At 51.2% G+C, this 12,500-nt stretch overlaps 5 non-coding genes across 5 annotated transcripts in view; all 5 read right to left on the bottom strand.

Annotated features, from left to right (window-relative positions):
• LOC126977724 (large subunit ribosomal RNA) overlaps nucleotides 1-1,097 on the bottom strand; it is a 3,975-nt gene extending 2,878 nt beyond the window's left edge. The window contains exon 1 of the ribosomal RNA XR_007732394.1: nucleotides 1-1,097. This exon is cut by the window's left edge and continues 2,878 nt beyond it. This is a non-coding gene — a ribosomal RNA (large subunit ribosomal RNA).
• A 539-nt stretch (nucleotides 1,098-1,636) lies between these two features.
• LOC126977630 (5.8S ribosomal RNA) lies at nucleotides 1,637-1,793 on the bottom strand. Its single transcript, XR_007732305.1, has one exon. It is a non-coding gene; the product is annotated as a 5.8S ribosomal RNA (ribosomal RNA).
• Nucleotides 1,794-2,170: 377 nt separating this feature from the next.
• On the bottom strand, nucleotides 2,171-4,075 carry LOC126977607 (small subunit ribosomal RNA). Its single transcript, XR_007732282.1, has one exon. It is a non-coding gene; the product is annotated as a small subunit ribosomal RNA (ribosomal RNA).
• Nucleotides 4,076-9,440: 5,365 nt separating this feature from the next.
• Nucleotides 9,441-9,597, bottom strand: LOC126977618 (5.8S ribosomal RNA). Its single transcript, XR_007732293.1, has one exon. It is a non-coding gene; the product is annotated as a 5.8S ribosomal RNA (ribosomal RNA).
• A 377-nt stretch (nucleotides 9,598-9,974) lies between these two features.
• On the bottom strand, nucleotides 9,975-11,879 carry LOC126977605 (small subunit ribosomal RNA). Its single transcript, XR_007732279.1, has one exon. It is a non-coding gene; the product is annotated as a small subunit ribosomal RNA (ribosomal RNA).
• Nucleotides 11,880-12,500: the final 621 nt, after the last annotated feature.

Raw genomic sequence — 12,500 nt, 5'->3', positions numbered from 1 at the left:
TGTGCTCAGAGCGCGCCCGCATTCGCTGATTGGAAACGAGACGCCTCGGGAGTGCGAGAGATCGATTTTTGACGACCGACGCTCCATCCTCCCTGAGCGCGCGACAAGCGCGCGCCTTCACTTTCGTTGCGCCTTTCAGTTTTGTCTGTTTGAATTCATAACTCAATGACTCGCACACATGCTAGACTCCTTGGTCCGTGTTTCAAGACGGGTCCTGCGAGTGCCCGAAACAGTAACATCGCCGACTGATACGCGCACAGTCCGAGACTACACGGCTGCGACGACAGCGGCGTCGCGTCAGCATCCGCACAAGGGCAGGATGTCGACGACGACTCTCGCTCGCGTCGGGCCGGACGCGTCCCCGGATGGAGACGCGTGCGCGTTTCATGACAAGTACCGTCCGCCGCCGGCCGGCGATCGTCACGGTCGGACGGCTGTGCGCGTGAACGCGCAGCCGCCCGGCTCCCGGACAATGCTTAGGCCGAACAGACGAACGGGTCGCGATGCATAATGTGTACTAAGAGAGAAGTGCACGCCGTCCGGGTGCGTCAACGGCGGCGACCGGTGAACGCGAGCACGAGTCTCGCGCACATCGCGGCACGCCGCCGTACGCCCCGGAGTGACGATGAATCTCTCCGTTCGTTCATTCGAGTTTCGCAGGTTTACCCCTGAACGGTTTCACGTACTCTTGAACTCTCTCTTCAAAGTTCTTTTCAACTTTCCCTCACGGTACTTGTTCGCTATCGGTCTCGCGGTTATATTTAGCCTTAGATGGAGTTTACCACCCACTTAGGGCTGCACTCTCAAGCAACCCGACTCTGAGGAGAGTCCCTCTCGCGGACTCGCTCCGTCGCTACGGGCCTGGCACCCTCTATGGGAAAACGGCCCCGTTCAAGACGAACTTGGACGGGAGCGGCGACCGCGAGAAAGCGGAACCTCCCTAACACCACATGTCCCGCGACCGTGACGACCGCGGGATTCGGCGCTGGGCTTATCCCTGTTCGCTCGCCGCTACTGAGGGAATCCTGGTTAGTTTCTTTTCCTCCGCTTACTAATATGCTTAAATTCGGCGGGTGATCCTCCCTGATCTGAGGCCAACGATAAAAAGTATGAGGCAGACACGATATCCGTCAGCGCAGCGACACCGTCGTGCGCGCGCCGCCAATAAGTCTCAACGACGTATCGTCGACCCGCGCACGTACCGCGATCGAAGCGCCCTTCGGACGTCGAGTCCGCCTACTCGTTTGCACGCTCACGTCGGGCCGAAATAACACGTGCAGCGCACGGGACGCGAACCGAAGGCGCAGCCACGCACGCCGTTCACATAGAGAGCTCTGCATAGATTAATTAAAATTAATCACGAGATATCCGCGTGTGACAGCGAACGAGCGCGCCCCGGTACCGCGCCCGTCTCCGTGACCCACGTCGGGCGTGAGGCGGAGACGGCGTTGCACGCGAACAGCACCACGCGTTGCGGCTTATTTTACATTTTCGAACGGATCGAGCGGGCCCCGGAAAACCGGCGGGGTTTACCCGAGCCCGGCCCGAAGACCGTCACTCGTTTTACACGTTTTTTAGGCGCGCAAACAGTGTTGTCAGCATACAGCGACGGCGTCGTCGTATTCTTTTATGCAGCCGGCCCTCAGACAGGAGTGGTCCTGGATATTTCTCCACGGACCGCAATGTGCGTTCGAAATGTCGATGTTCAAATGTGTCCTGCAGTTCACACTATGACGCGCAGTTAACTGCGTTCTTCATCGACCCGCGAGCCAAGTGATCCACCGTTCAGGGTAATAGTTTTTATATTTAGAAAATACGTGAACGATCTCTGTGTGTAACAAAATATTATGTGACGCACGCATTGCGCGTACGTCGTGATCTCGACTCGCTTCGCACTCGACATGAGCGCGTCGCGAGACGCACGCGCGTCGCGTACATGCGAACCGCGCCCGCCGAAGCGTCGTGCCGGAGACGTCGTGCCGGACACCCCCCCCACTTGCGGCGGGAGATGTCAGCGCGCGCGCGGCAAACGCGACAACGGAGCACAGAGAGCACATCGCGAGCGCGAAAATAATCAGTGATTGACACGTGATTGAAGTTATCATCGTCAACAGTCGGCTGTGAGCGAAGCGTGTCGGCGACAACGCTCGCGCACGCGACCGTTACACGTTAATGATCCTTCCGCAGGTTCCCCTACGGAAACCTTGTTACGACTTTTACTTCCTCTAAATGATCAAGTTTGGTCAACTTCCCAGCAACGCCGACGGCCGCGAAGCCACCGCGTGTCGGTCCGAAGACCTCACTAAATCATTCAATCGGTAGTAGCGACGGGCGGTGTGTACAAAGGGCAGGGACGTAATCAACGCGAGCTTATGACTCGCGCTTACTAGGAATTCCTCGTTTATGGGGGATAATTGCAAACCCCAATCCCCAGCACGAAGGAGTTTCAACGGGTTGCCCGGGCCTCTAGGCCAGGGAGAACATGTTGATTCCTTCAGTGTAGCGCGCGTGCGGCCCAGGACATCTAAGGGCATCACAGACCTGTTATTGCTCAATCTCGTGCGGCTCGAAGCCGCCGGTCCCTCTAAGAAGAATTTTAATACGCCGCCAGTGAGTTGCGCGACCCTGAAGCCGCGCACACCTAAATGACGACGCCTATTTAGCAGGCTAGAGTCTCGTTCGTTACCGGAATTAACCAGACAAATCGCTCCACCAACTAAGAACGGCCATGCACCACCACCCACCGAATCAAGAAAGAGCTGTTAATCTGTCAATCCTTCCGGTGTCCGGGCCTGGTGAGATTTCCCGTGTTGAGTCAAATTAAGCCGCAGGCTCCACTCCTGGTGGTGCCCTTCCGTCAATTCCTTTAAGTTTCAGCTTTGCAACCATACTCCCCCCGGAGTCCAAAATCTTTGGTTTCCCGGAAGCTGCCCGCCGAGCCATTGTAGTAACGTCGGCGGATCGCTAGATGACATATTTACGGTTAGAACTAGGGCGGTATCTAATCGCCTTCGAACCTCTAACTTTCGTTCTTGATTGATGAAAACACCTTTGGCAAATGCTTTCGCTGATGTTCGTCTTGCGACGATCCAAGAATTTCACCTCTAACGTCGCAATACGAATGCCCCCAGTTATCCCTATTAATCATTACCTCGGAGTTCTGAAAACCAACAAAATAGAACCGAGATCATATTCTATTATTCCATGCACGAAATATTCAAGCGGCATTTTGAGCCCGCTTTGAGCACTCTAATTTGTTCAAAGTAAAATTGTCGGCCCATCTCGACACTCACTGAAGAGCACCGCGATAGGATTTTGATATTGAACCGGCGTTTTACCGCCGGCTCACCGACGATATGCTCCGCAGACGTGTCAGTATCACCGCGGATGCGATGCACCGACAGCGCGGCGCACAAATGCAACTACGAGCTTTTTAACCGCAACAATTTTAGTATACGCTATTGGAGCTGGAATTACCGCGGCTGCTGGCACCAGACTTGCCCTCCAATTGTTCCTCGTTAAAATATTTAAAGTGTACTCATTCCGATTACGAGGCCTCGTAAGAGTCCCGTATCGTTATTTTTCGTCACTACCTCCCCGTGCCGGGAGTGGGTAATTTGCGCGCCTGCTGCCTTCCTTGGATGTGGTAGCCGTTTCTCAGGCTCCCTCTCCGGAATCGAACCCTGATTCCCCGTTACCCGTGACAACCATGGTAGTCGCAGAAACTACCATCGAAAGTTGATAAGGCAGACATTTGAAAGATGCGTCGCCGGTACTGGACCATGCGATCGGCAAAAGTTATCCAGATTCATCAAAATTAACGACTTCGGACGCGAGGCCCTCCGTCGATTGGTTTTGATCTAATAAAAGCACTCATCCCATCACTGGTCAGAGCTCTGATTGCATGTATTAGCTCTAGAATTACCACAGTTATCCAAGTAACTGAGTAAGATCTAAGGAACCAAAACTGATATATTGAGCCATTCGCGGTATCGCCTTAATACGGCTTGCACTGAGACATGCATGGCTTAATCTTTGAGACAAGCATATAACTACTGGCAGGATCAACCAGGGAGCTGCTGCAAACAACGATTGTTGTCGCGCTCAGCGCGTCATGCGTCGCGATCTCCCCTTAGGGCGTCGCGACTATGACATCTTGAACATATCGTGAGATATCCGTTCGCGCACTGTATACTATATATCTCAAAGGCATACGGTGCGCGTTGAACGAATCATAAATCGGCGATGGGCCGATTGTATGTTATGAAAGTTCAGTAACGAGAGTCCCTTCGGGTAATAATAAAAATGATGACACGCAATAGAAGCGGTATCAACGTATTAATATCGGTACACGTCGTGATCACAAATCGGATCGACGCCCGGTGCTTGAGAGGAGCGTGAACGTCTCGCACGCGTGAAATGCGCGACGCGTTCCGGCTTGCGGGCCCTCACGTTAAAAATCTTAACAGAGGGAAACCGTCGAAGCCCAGTCGGCGTCTTGGTGCGCGCAAAAAATTTACACGATCGCTTTCAACGTGACGAGGATCGCCGCAGCGTATGATACTATAGAGAGAGTGAAGAGAGGAATTATGAGAAACGAAATCACAAAAAACCTTTCAAATCACCAAATCAAATATCATCCGCATAGGGAAACTCGAAAACGCTCGATCGACACAGCGCGGTGAGTCTGTCTCATTTTTTATATTGTAAAAAAAGAACATATAAAACAACGCGCGACACAAACACAGACACAGACACACCAGCTCTGCCCCGAGAGTACCAACAACCGTATTGTTATTATATCATCGTCGTTATCATCGCGCGCATTCACAAACTTACTCAAATATAAATATATATTAAATAAAATATGAATGACGATGACGACGACGAGAATAATAAAACAGCAGCAGTTGTTGTGGCTGGGGGTGGTGGTTGGTGTTGTGCGTTTTTGTATTTTTGTCGCGTGCGTTTTTCACTCTTTTTAGAAGAAAAAACTTGAGCGGCGTTGAATTCGGCGTCGCGAACCGTTCGCTACGGACTCGACTCTCGACGCCGACTGCCGTATGTGTGGTGCACGCGAACGATATGAACGTGTAAACTCTCTGATATGTGAATAAAGTGATTTTGATTTGATTTTACTATTTATTAATAACGTAATATTGAATATGCATTGCGGCTTCGAAGAAAAAATCGCTTTTTTTTTTTTTTTTTTTTTTTTTTTTTTTTTTTTTTTTTTACTTTATTAATAACGAGTACGATAATGATCAGTAATAAACGCGCGACACGTACATTTCATTTTCCCTCCGAAACCAAATAAAAAACCTCCAAAAAAAAATATATTTCAAATCAAATCAAAATTCTTATCATACATCAATCTTACTCACCCAAACTAAACATGCGTCTAAACGCAGCACGAGACGAGCCAGCTACTTGATACTACCTAAGACAAGAACAAATTACGGCAAGCGTATGTTTATTTACGAGGGCGCACAACTTTTTAATAGTCTACCTTCATCTCTCAAAAAGATTAGGTCACTAAAAACATTTAAACGTGACCTATCAGACTATATTGTTTCAAAGTTTTTATAAAACACATGTCTGAAATTGTTTGTTATGTGACAGTGCCCTGTAAAAGTGTGTAATCTTAAATTTTGTGAAGAAGAATAAGTACTATAATGTGTAACATGTATGTACTGAACATCTAAAGAACGGCGGATAAATTATTACATCATATTTTTATGTTCTCATGTAAGTGACAATATTATGTTTTTAATGAGAAATAAATATCTTTAAACGTAATTCTTTCTTACTTACTTACGTACTTACTTACTTACTTAATCACATTCGTTTTTCGCGATTTTCAGCAAAACGGTAGGTAAGTTTTATCATAAAAGTATCTCGGACAAAAATTGTAGATCGTAAAATTATCCATTAAAAATGTATCAATACTTAGTGTTAGATTCAAAAAGTGAGTTTCCACGCCACCTATGAGGTAGTAGTGTACTTAGCGCGTTTTTATAAGTTTTTGAATAGTTATTATCTCAGAAACGGTGGCTCGTAGGAAAAAAAGTATCGGTACATTTTTTATAGATAATTTTATCACCTACACTTTTTCTCGTAGGTATTTTTATGATAAATTAATAATTAATAATTTATTTTATTTAATTTAAAAAAAAAAACGGACAGAACATGCAATTATTAGGGGACACGAATATTGGTCAAAAACTATAATGTTCTGGTGTACAAGGAACAAGAGAAAAGATGGAGACCGGCAGGGAGCGCCGCGCTCCTCGCGCTCGGCGGTACTCGTTATTGGAGAAAACAAGTAAGTGAGATATCCGTCCGGGGAGACCGGCAGGGAGCGCCGCGCTCCTCGCGCTAGGCGGTACTCGCTATTGAGGAATCGACCGCGAAAGGCCGGAACGCGGGTCCGGATTCAGCACGACGCGCGAGACCACCTTGCGATGGAGACACGCGCGAGCATCGACCAGGCCCGGCACCGGCCGCATCCGCTTCCCGTCCAAACCCGACACGCCCCGGTCCTCAGAGCCAATCCTTATTCCGAAGTTACGGATCCAATTTGCCGACTTCCCTTACCTACATTATTCTATCGACTAGAGGCTCTTCACCTTGGAGACCTGCTGCGGATATGGGTACGAGCCGGCGCGACATCTCCACGTACATCCCTCACCTGAATTTTCAAGGTCCGCAGAGAGTATCCGGACACCGCCGCAAATGCGGTGCTCTTCGCGTTCCGAACCATATCTCCCTTCTATAGGATTCCATGGAACTCGAACGCTCAGGCAGAAAAGAAAACTCTTCCCGGACCACTCGGCGGCGTCTTCAGGCCACTTTGGGTTACCCCGTCGAACACTCGCTTGAGAAACGAGAGAACGATTATTGAAACGGTTCCGCTGCCGGGTTCCGGAATAGGAACCGGATTCCCTTTCGCTCAAAGGGCGTTATTTATCATATACACAAAATATATATAAACACGCCGCATCGACATAAGATCTCTCCTTGAGCTTAGGATCGACTGACTCGCGAGCAACTACTGTTCACGCGAAACCCTTCTCCACGTCAGTCCTCCAGGGCCTCGCTGGAGTATTTGCTACTACCACCAAGATCTGCACCGACGGAGGCTCCAGGCGGGCTCACGCCCAGACCCTTCTGCGCACTCCGCCGCGCACGTCCTACTCGTTACGGCATAATACGCGTGCGCTTTGACACGCACGCGCCGATTGCCGGTAACGGTAGTGTATAGGCAAAACGCTTCAGCGCCATCCATTTTCAGGGCTGGTCGCTTCGGCAGGTGAGTCGTTGCACACTCCTTAGCGGATTCCGACTTCCATGGCCACCGTCCTGCTGTCATGAGCGACCAACGCCTTTCATGGTGTCCCATGAGCGTTTTTTAGGCGCCTTAACACTACGTTTGGTTCATCCCACAGCGCCAGTTCTGCTTACCAAAATTGGCCCACTTGGCACCGTCATCAGATCTCCGGCTTCATCGTTCGAGTAAGCCGGAGTTCTCACCCATTTAAAGTTTGAGAATAGGTTGAGGTCGTTTCGGCCCCAATGCCTCTAATCATTCGCTTTACCGGATGAGACTGTTACGAGTCGACGCCAGCTATCCTGAGGGAAACTTCGGACGGAACCAGCTACTAGATGGTTCGATTAGTCTTTCGCCCCTATACCCAGTTCCGACGATCGATTTGCACGTCAGAATCGCTACGGTCCTCCATCAGGGTTTCCCCTGACTTCGACCTGACCAGGCATAGTTCACCATCTTTCGGGTCCCAGCATCTGTGCTCAGAGCGCGCCCGCATTCGCTGATTGGAAACGAGACGCCTCGGGAGTGCGAGAGATCGATTTTTGACGACCGACGCTCCATCCTCCCTGAGCGCGCGACAAGCGCGCGCCTTCACTTTCGTTGCGCCTTTCAGTTTTGTCTGTTTGAATTCATAACTCAATGACTCGCACACATGCTAGACTCCTTGGTCCGTGTTTCAAGACGGGTCCTGCGAGTGCCCGAAACAGTAACATCGCCGACTGATACGCGCACAGTCCGAGACTACACGGCTGCGACGACAGCGGCGTCGCGTCAGCATCCGCACAAGGGCAGGATGTCGACGACGACTCTCGCTCGCGTCGGGCCGGACGCGTCCCCGGATGGAGACGCGTGCGCGTTTCATGACAAGTACCGTCCGCCGCCGGCCGGCGATCGTCACGGTCGGACGGCTGTGCGCGTGAACGCGCAGCCGCCCGGCTCCCGGACAACGCTTAGGCCGAACAGACGAACGGGTCGCGATGCATAATGTGTACTAAGAGAGAAGTGCACGCCGTCCGGGTGCGTCAACGGCGGCGACCGGTGAACGCGAGCACGAGTCTCGCGCACATCGCGGCACGCCGCCGTACGCCCCGGAGTGACGATGAATCTCTCCGTTCGTTCATTCGAGTTTCGCAGGTTTACCCCTGAACGGTTTCACGTACTCTTGAACTCTCTCTTCAAAGTTCTTTTCAACTTTCCCTCACGGTACTTGTTCGCTATCGGTCTCGCGGTTATATTTAGCCTTAGATGGAGTTTACCACCCACTTAGGGCTGCACTCTCAAGCAACCCGACTCTGAGGAGAGTCCCTCTCGCGGACTCGCTCCGTCGCTACGGGCCTGGCACCCTCTATGGGAAAACGGCCCCGTTCAAGACGAACTTGGACGGGAGCGGCGACCGCGAGAAAGCGGAACCTCCCTAACACCACATGTCCCGCGACCGTGACGACCGCGGGATTCGGCGCTGGGCTTATCCCTGTTCGCTCGCCGCTACTGAGGGAATCCTGGTTAGTTTCTTTTCCTCCGCTTACTAATATGCTTAAATTCGGCGGGTGATCCTCCCTGATCTGAGGCCAACGATAAAAAGTATGAGGCAGACACGATATCCGTCAGCGCAGCGACACCGTCGTGCGCGCGCCGCCAATAAGTCTCAACGACGTATCGTCGACCCGCGCACGTACCGCGATCGAAGCGCCCTTCGGACGTCGAGTCCGCCTACTCGTTTGCACGCTCACGTCGGGCCGAAATAACACGTGCAGCGCACGGGACGCGAACCGAAGGCGCAGCCACGCACGCCGTTCACATAGAGAGCTCTGCATAGATTAATTAAAATTAATCACGAGATATCCGCGTGTGACAGCGAACGAGCGCGCCCCGGTACCGCGCCCGTCTCCGTGACCCACGTCGGGCGTGAGGCGGAGACGGCGTTGCACGCGAACAGCACCACGCGTTGCGGCTTATTTTACATTTTCGAACGGATCGAGCGGGCCCCGGAAAACCGGCGGGGTTTACCCGAGCCCGGCCCGAAGACCGTCACTCGTTTTACACGTTTTTTAGGCGCGCAAACAGTGTTGTCAGCATACAGCGACGGCGTCGTCGTATTCTTTTATGCAGCCGGCCCTCAGACAGGAGTGGTCCTGGATATTTCTCCACGGACCGCAATGTGCGTTCGAAATGTCGATGTTCAAATGTGTCCTGCAGTTCACACTATGACGCGCAGTTAACTGCGTTCTTCATCGACCCGCGAGCCAAGTGATCCACCGTTCAGGGTAATAGTTTTTATATTTAGAAAATACGTGAACGATCTCTGTGTGTAACAAAATATTATGTGACGCACGCATTGCGCGTACGTCGTGATCTCGACTCGCTTCGCACTCGACATGAGCGCGTCGCGAGACGCACGCGCGTCGCGTACATGCGAACCGCGCCCGCCGAAGCGTCGTGCCGGAGACGTCGTGCCGGACACCCCCCCCACTTGCGGCGGGAGATGTCAGCGCGCGCGCGGCAAACGCGACAACGGAGCACAGAGAGCACATCGCGAGCGCGAAAATAATCAGTGATTGACACGTGATTGAAGTTATCATCGTCAACAGTCGGCTGTGAGCGAAGCGTGTCGGCAACAACGCTCGCGCACGCGACCGTTACACGTTAATGATCCTTCCGCAGGTTCCCCTACGGAAACCTTGTTACGACTTTTACTTCCTCTAAATGATCAAGTTTGGTCAACTTCCCAGCAACGCCGACGGCCGCGAAGCCACCGCGTGTCGGTCCGAAGACCTCACTAAATCATTCAATCGGTAGTAGCGACGGGCGGTGTGTACAAAGGGCAGGGACGTAATCAACGCGAGCTTATGACTCGCGCTTACTAGGAATTCCTCGTTTATGGGGGATAATTGCAAACCCCAATCCCCAGCACGAAGGAGTTTCAACGGGTTGCCCGGGCCTCTAGGCCAGGGAGAACATGTTGATTCCTTCAGTGTAGCGCGCGTGCGGCCCAGGACATCTAAGGGCATCACAGACCTGTTATTGCTCAATCTCGTGCGGCTCGAAGCCGCCGGTCCCTCTAAGAAGAATTTTAATACGCCGCCAGTGAGTTGCGCGACCCTGAAGCCGCGCACACCTAAATGACGACGCCTATTTAGCAGGCTAGAGTCTCGTTCGTTACCGGAATTAACCAGACAAATCGCTCCACCAACTAAGAACGGCCATGCACCACCACCCACCGAATCAAGAAAGAGCTGTTAATCTGTCAATCCTTCCGGTGTCCGGGCCTGGTGAGATTTCCCGTGTTGAGTCAAATTAAGCCGCAGGCTCCACTCCTGGTGGTGCCCTTCCGTCAATTCCTTTAAGTTTCAGCTTTGCAACCATACTCCCCCCGGAGTCCAAAATCTTTGGTTTCCCGGAAGCTGCCCGCCGAGCCATTGTAGTAACGTCGGCGGATCGCTAGATGACATATTTACGGTTAGAACTAGGGCGGTATCTAATCGCCTTCGAACCTCTAACTTTCGTTCTTGATTGATGAAAACACCTTTGGCAAATGCTTTCGCTGATGTTCGTCTTGCGACGATCCAAGAATTTCACCTCTAACGTCGCAATACGAATGCCCCCAGTTATCCCTATTAATCATTACCTCGGAGTTCTGAAAACCAACAAAATAGAACCGAGATCATATTCTATTATTCCATGCACGAAATATTCAAGCGGCATTTTGAGCCCGCTTTGAGCACTCTAATTTGTTCAAAGTAAAATTGTCGGCCCATCTCGACACTCACTGAAGAGCACCGCGATAGGATTTTGATATTGAACCGGCGTTTTACCGCCGGCTCACCGACGATATGCTCCGCAGACGTGTCAGTATCACCGCGGATGCGATGCACCGACAGCGCGGCGCACAAATGCAACTACGAGCTTTTTAACCGCAACAATTTTAGTATACGCTATTGGAGCTGGAATTACCGCGGCTGCTGGCACCAGACTTGCCCTCCAATTGTTCCTCGTTAAAATATTTAAAGTGTACTCATTCCGATTACGAGGCCTCGTAAGAGTCCCGTATCGTTATTTTTCGTCACTACCTCCCCGTGCCGGGAGTGGGTAATTTGCGCGCCTGCTGCCTTCCTTGGATGTGGTAGCCGTTTCTCAGGCTCCCTCTCCGGAATCGAACCCTGATTCCCCGTTACCCGTGACAACCATGGTAGTCGCAGAAACTACCATCGAAAGTTGATAAGGCAGACATTTGAAAGATGCGTCGCCGGTACTGGACCATGCGATCGGCAAAAGTTATCCAGATTCATCAAAATTAACGACTTCGGACGCGAGGCCCTCCGTCGATTGGTTTTGATCTAATAAAAGCACTCATCCCATCACTGGTCAGAGCTCTGATTGCATGTATTAGCTCTAGAATTACCACAGTTATCCAAGTAACTGAGTAAGATCTAAGGAACCAAAACTGATATATTGAGCCATTCGCGGTATCGCCTTAATACGGCTTGCACTGAGACATGCATGGCTTAATCTTTGAGACAAGCATATAACTACTGGCAGGATCAACCAGGGAGCTGCTGCAAACAACGATTGTTGTCGCGCTCAGCGCGTCATGCGTCGCGATCTCCCCTTAGGGCGTCGCGACTATGACATCTTGAACATATCGTGAGATATCCGTTCGCGCACTGTATACTATATATCTCAAAGGCATACGGTGCGCGTTGAACGAATCATAAATCGGCGATGGGCCGATTGTATGTTATGAAAGTTCAGTAACGAGAGTCCCTTCAGGTAATAATAAAAATGATGACACGCAATAGAAGCGGTATCAACGTATTAATATCGGTACACGTCGTGATCACAAATCGGATCGACGCCCGGTGCTTGAGAGGAGCGTGAACGTCTCGCACGAGTGAAATGCGCGACGCGTTCCGGCTTGTGGGCCCTCACGTTAAAAATCTTAACAGAGGGAAACCGTCGAAGCCCAGTCGGCGTCTTGGTGCGCGCAAAAAATTTACACGATCGCTTTCAACGTGACGAGGATCGCCGCAGCGTAGAGTGAAGAGAGGAATTATGAGAAACGAAATCACAAAAAACCTTTCAAATCACCAAATCAAATATCATCCGCATAGGGAAACTCGAAAACGCTCGATCGACACAGCGCGGTGAGTCTGTCTCATTTTTTATATTGTAA

This window comes from Leptidea sinapis, chromosome 45, assembly GCF_905404315.1.
Source record: "Leptidea sinapis chromosome 45, ilLepSina1.1, whole genome shotgun sequence".
NCBI classification, from domain to species: domain Eukaryota; kingdom Metazoa; phylum Arthropoda; class Insecta; order Lepidoptera; family Pieridae; genus Leptidea; species Leptidea sinapis.
Note: the sequence above shows the minus strand (reverse complement) of the source record. Positions and strands in the feature narration are given on the sequence as shown.